Genomic DNA, 6,000 nt, shown 5'->3' on the forward strand with positions numbered 1-6,000 from the left:
GATTACCTTATATACATACGGAAGAGAGCCTTAACAGTTATCGCTCACGTAGACCAGCACGTGTACCCGATTGACACGTACACGTGGTGATACCATTCCAGAGCATACGCAGATGAGTTTTATATCTTTCTTTTTGGCCTCAGTGTTTCCTTCCGTTGATAGTCGGCGTTCGTGTTGTCCACTTGTCTTGTGTCCATGTCTGCACGCCCTTACCTTTTTGCATTATGAATCCTTACCAACTAGATCAGCTTTCTGTCGATCGTAAAATACGACTTACAACCTACAGACATGATAGATTCGAATGGTAATACGAATATACGAAAAAACAATTCTGTTACGTCGGAACTCAAGCACTAACCCCTTTTCCAGCTGCCGTGGCGGTACTGTTGTTGGACACTGTTTGCCGCCGTGGGAGAGCGGACACGCACACGCATAGTTTAGGGTGCCTCGATGCCCTCTTCGCCCAGCGCCCCCCTTCCACTGGGAAGTCGCGTTTGCTCTCCGGCGTGCGTTCGATCCCAGTGAAAGCACGCGTCCCTCGCCCTCGCGCGCTTTCACTTTTTTCCATTGCCGGACGCGACCATCCAAGAGTGAGCCCTTAAGAGCTTCGCTGTAAAAAGAAACGCCGACGTGGTCCCGTGACCTGTGGAATAATCTACACGAGAGCGCCACTGACCCTCCGTCGGGACATTGATGCCAAGCTTTCATTTCCTGGCCAATTTTCTTCTTCCTTCCAGTCGAACTCCCAAGCTCGGCACTAATTAGTCCTAACAGATAATCTTGACCCTGTATCCCAAGGGACCTCACGGAGTCAAAGGCTATCCGGCGTCTCTGCCAAAAGAACGGCGAACCCTTTCGCTCTGTTGTGGGGGTCGCTCATGGGCATTCGATTCGGGATTGGCCTGGAGCTGCCGGAAAAAGTAAACACGCGCAGTAAAGAACTTCGGCTACCCACCATGGTCTGCTTGGCAACTATAAGTAAGTAAGCAAGTAAGTATTTTATTTACAGTAAGCAATATACAAAGCTCACAGCAGGGGCAGGGGCAAAAGGCAATCAAGCCTGACAAAGGTCCCTGTCCCTCCGCAGTTCGAAAGACACCAGCAAACTACTGTGCAGACTGACGGATGTTCAAGTTGACTGATTCGATAATCCGTAATTACTCAGAGCTCAGTTTATGCTGTTAAGTGTATACGGTGGCTGCGGGAGAAGAATTTATCATGAAGATATACCTCTTAGCACATACAGGTACAAATCATGGCAAAAGCAAAACATGTCTAATGAATGCTCAAGTTTTCGCAAGATATCCATGTTTTCGTCTTCTTTCTTCATATTAAGCTTGTAAAATTATGTTGTGATATCTGTTGTTGTAGAATGCCCAGTAGAGGAGTGACTTAAAGAAAGCTCGCTAGTCCCATTCAAATGCATGCATAAATGTTCTCTGTGCGCAGTGGATTAAATAGGAACGTAAAAGTAATTTAGACTGGTGGTTGCGGAGTACTCATGGGCATATGTAATCATGAAATTTCGTAACAATTCTTTAATACCAAAAAATACCCAGAAAAATTTAAACTTCCATTAAATTTAGAAATCAACGGCCCCACAACTACAACAGATATGGGTGTCAAGTGATAAAGGCTATTAAGAGCTTCTGAAAAGACATTCCCAAAATACTCTGCTCGCAATTTGCAACGTTCCATTTAAATTTTCATTCCTCATTTCTTATCATTAGCCACACCAAGAGGTTGATCGCAGCGATAACGGCAGCTCGGTGGTCTCCTAACCACATCCGAAGCAATGACAAATGTAGAAAAAAATGAAATGGGATCATTACGAAATACGCATACGATTTATTCAAACCGACATCTAATATGACCCTTTTAAATGCGCTATCGGGCGTGATTTACACTATTGGCTGTGTATTTTTCTGGTGGAGATACGAGGAATAAGGATTATAAACAGGGATAAGGTGCCTCAGAAAGGCTGGCCAACGTTTCGATAGAAGGACCTATCTTCGTCAAAGGCGATAGGTCCTCCTATCGAAACGTTGGCCAGCCTTTCTGAGGCACCTTATCCCTGTTTATAATCCTTATTCCTCGTGTGCTACTCCATTAGTCAGCCACTTTTTTGATTCTGGTGGAGATATAGATTTCTAAAATATTCCAGACAATTTTAACCCTTAGTTGACGAGTGTCGCCTAGAGGCAACATACCACATTTGTTTTTCTGGCTGCGTTTCGGTATTGAGTAGGAAGTTTCTCGCTAAATCTCTTCGGCCAACACTGAATGATAGGCAGAAAGCGTCATTTGTTGGTTTAGAGCTGGGACACAGGACGAAAAAGAAGGAGCACGGTCAGGGGGGACAGACCGATGCAATATCTCCGGCTGCAGTGCTGTCACACACGTGATGTAAAGCAACTGCAATTTATTCCTAGGATTCACGTCTGGCGAGACCCGTCTGTACAAATTCCATGCGAAGTCATAGGTGGCTTGGGGTGAAGTCCAGCCTGGTGGTTCCCTGTTGCTGGAAAAGTTTCGGCCGTAAAACATTTTTGTTCCTTTTCGTTGATTATGCTTATTCTCAATGTGTTTTGCACATTTATATTCGGGTAGTTATATGTGCCGTCATTAAAGGGTTAAAAACAGCGGTAAATTCCAAAGCTGTAAATGTGCGCATTGAGAGCAGCAGTCAGACCCTTGCCCCGTAAAAGACAGTTAGGTGTTTTTTTTTATTTACGCCATGCGTAGCTGCATTCTGAATTTTCCCTCATTTTGTTTAAATAAATGTCACCTAGTTTGTCTTCACACAGGATGGATGGAGGAAGGGGAGAGAACTACCGAGAGAAACCGACTGTAAGGATTACATGAGCGCGAAACGTAGCGTGGAGTAGCTTAACATATTACGCTAAGAAAGCACAGTACAATCGCTTATTTAGTCACACGAATCAGCTAAGTGATCTAAGGAAAACGACGGGCATACGAACGCCAACTACAAATTGAAGTCTGATCACAGAAAAATATTCGCCAGGCATATGCCGCGTCCCGCGCCGATATGAAGGATGTGCACTTGCAAGCTGACCCTTTTTTCGACTGCATGCTATACTAAAATACGACGACAATTATACGGGCGCTTGATGTGTGTTCGCGCTGTTGGCTCCATACCGCCCTCGTACTGCCGTGGTATCCTTGCTCGGAGGGCTCGAACGATTGCCACAGTGCGCTTGGATGCAAAGGTGACGACGCCATATGGACGCAACGTCGCGCTCCGCTCAATCTTAGCGCCTACGCTCACATTTCACGTGCGTTGCATGATCACTACGTTGAGAGAGAGCATTTATTGTTAATGAGGAGGGGTGACTTCCTCGAAGGGTGGAGCCCTTAGTTAAATAGGTTCGTTGATTTCGCTTATTTAACAAGCGCGTCTCCTAGAAGAGACGCCAGCGACGTGCTGTCAACTTGGCTGTTAAACCACAAGTAGACGCGCTCCCACGCCCCGCTCAATCGATTGCGCAGTGGAAGGTTCCTCCGCCGGTATGAGCGTCGTGCGCATGCGCATTAGCGTTCTCGCTGCGCGCCTGTATGGGAATTGTTAGGATACACCGGTATGAGCAAAGCGTATTGTAAATTATGTGCCAAAAATGTCTATGTCCCGGCTTCCGCTGTGCGCACACACAGTAACCAATCTGCTGAGCAGCTGTGCGCATACCACACCGTGGTGGTGTATACACTGGAACGGACGGTAAACGTCTATCGAATCTTTTCTTTGGGAGCTGACGACAATGCTTCGCCTTTGGTCCAATGTTCCAATTTATTTTATTAAATATGCTACCATTGTGGCTGGACCTTTTCTTTTTTGTGCTTACTGCTGGCGATAAACTGCTCCGGGAACCTGTATAAAAGGAAGGACGCTTCAACATTTATCGTATTGTCTAAAAGCACATAAACGTGATCCACGTCATCAAATATAGTCAAGAAGTCAAAGTTCTAAAAAAAAAAAAAAAGAATGCTACGAACAACGGGAAAGAAAGAGGAACCACTCCGGGAACTGAAAGCTTGTCCTAAAACACGGCAGCAATGACCTGGTCACCTCTTGATGCCTAAATATGCAGGTGAAAACGATGGCTATCAGGTTTCCCGTGCCCCGTTTCGGTGTACGAGGGTGTGGCCTTATGCAGCCCGTGTTCAAAGCTCCCGCTTCGGGGGAGAGGCAAGTAGGTCAGTGACCAATCGGAATGCAGCCTCATCGCGACAGGCTCACCGGAGTGCAATGATTGGATGGAACTCCGACCTCTGCTGAGGAACGTGACAGATTGCGTGAAGAGCGAGTGGCGATGCTGGAGCTGCTTGTCGCCTCGGCCGGGTCCTCGCCGATCGCAGCGCCATCTCTGGATCAGTTTGCGGAGCTCCGTCTGCACCTAATGGTGAAAAGAGTGAAATATCCTGATTCAGAACTTCACGCTACGTTTATCAGGCGGTAAGCACCATACAACGTGGGTAAGGCAAAAAACCGTGTTAAAATAGACATAGTATTTAGTAGCTTAGAGTATACAGTCATCTCGTGCGTGGTTGTACCAGGCGGCACTTTCGTACTTTAAAGTCAAACCAATGCAACTAATGTCTTTAAAGGGACACTAAAGGCAAATATTAAGTCGACGTGGACTGTTTAAATACCATTCCAGAAATCTCACAACGCTTGTTTTGTGCTTAGTTTACGCGAAAATTGCATCTGAATGGTCTGAATACCTTTATCGCAATTCAAATCTCCCACCCCCCAACCGGGGAGTGGTGACACCGTTCTGGCAGTTTATCGTTCTGGCGAAAACTTCCATGAGATGCCATGTAAGCAAAAATAGTCTCGAACTGCATTGCCTCGCAAGAGTTCATATAATGCACGAAGCTCTCGCGAAGCACGCTTAAAACAAAACGAGGCTAGCTGCGGCGAGAGGTGAATCGACGAAAAGCTTCTAGAAAGCATTGAGTGTAGCACGCTCAAGATGAATGGCTCGTACTGCGGCACACGTAAAGATGACAACATGGGCTTTCACATCAGGTTCACCTTTCGCATATATCGGCCCCGCAAAATCCACTCCTACAGTGTCAAAAGGCTGAGCCATTTGTACGCGCTCTGCAGGCAGTGGTGCCATTGGGACACAGGCGGGTTTCGCGCGGAAACGAGCACACCATGAGCACTTCGCGATCACTTTCTTCACTAGTAAGGGAACAAACAGCGCTAGGACGGGACGAAGTGAGTAGACAGACAAGGCGCTGAACTAACAACCACTGGTTTATTGCTGTCAAAGTAATATATACAAAGCAATATATACAGCGCCTTGTCTGTCTAGAGAAGAAGTCGCCGAAGGGAGCGGCCGCATCTCACGTCGGCTCCGTTTTCCAAAGAATTTCGCAGTGATTATCAGTCATTCACTCGATGAATTTAACACCAGCGTACGCAGGAAGTCACCAAGATTCTACTGGCACCATATTCAAGGTGGGAAACGACTTCCTTCCGAATTAGAGAGGTCTTGAGCCACGCCCGACCGGCACCACGCTAACCCTTACCGGAGTAGTCCGCCCGCTGGACGTCACCAGCCACCCGAGGGGTCACAATGATGCAAGTCCAAGTGAACGGGGAGGACATCTCCCCCGAAGAGTTTCTTGAGGGCAACGGTTGGTGCACCATCAGATACAAGACCCAATCTAACCGCGAGACCGCGCAGAGCAACACCCAGAACGGAGCCCACTCCCACACCGGCGAGGGAGCGAACGGCAACCGACAGCGTTCGCGTCAACAGCAGCGTAACGTAAAGCAGCAAGTCATCAGGAACAGCAAAATGCCACTACTCCCACGAAGTGACTCCAAGATCGTGATACGACCAAGAGGAGGCCTCGACGTTGCCACCACCGGAACCATGCGCCTCGCATCGGCCATTTACCGGGCGGCCAACGTGCCGGCGCAAGAAACAGGGGAGGACACCGTGTGTTCCAACAACCGCCAAAACATCA

The sequence above is a fragment of the Dermacentor silvarum genome, chromosome 11, assembly GCF_013339745.2.
Source record: "Dermacentor silvarum isolate Dsil-2018 chromosome 11, BIME_Dsil_1.4, whole genome shotgun sequence".
Lineage (NCBI taxonomy): Eukaryota > Metazoa > Arthropoda > Arachnida > Ixodida > Ixodidae > Dermacentor > Dermacentor silvarum.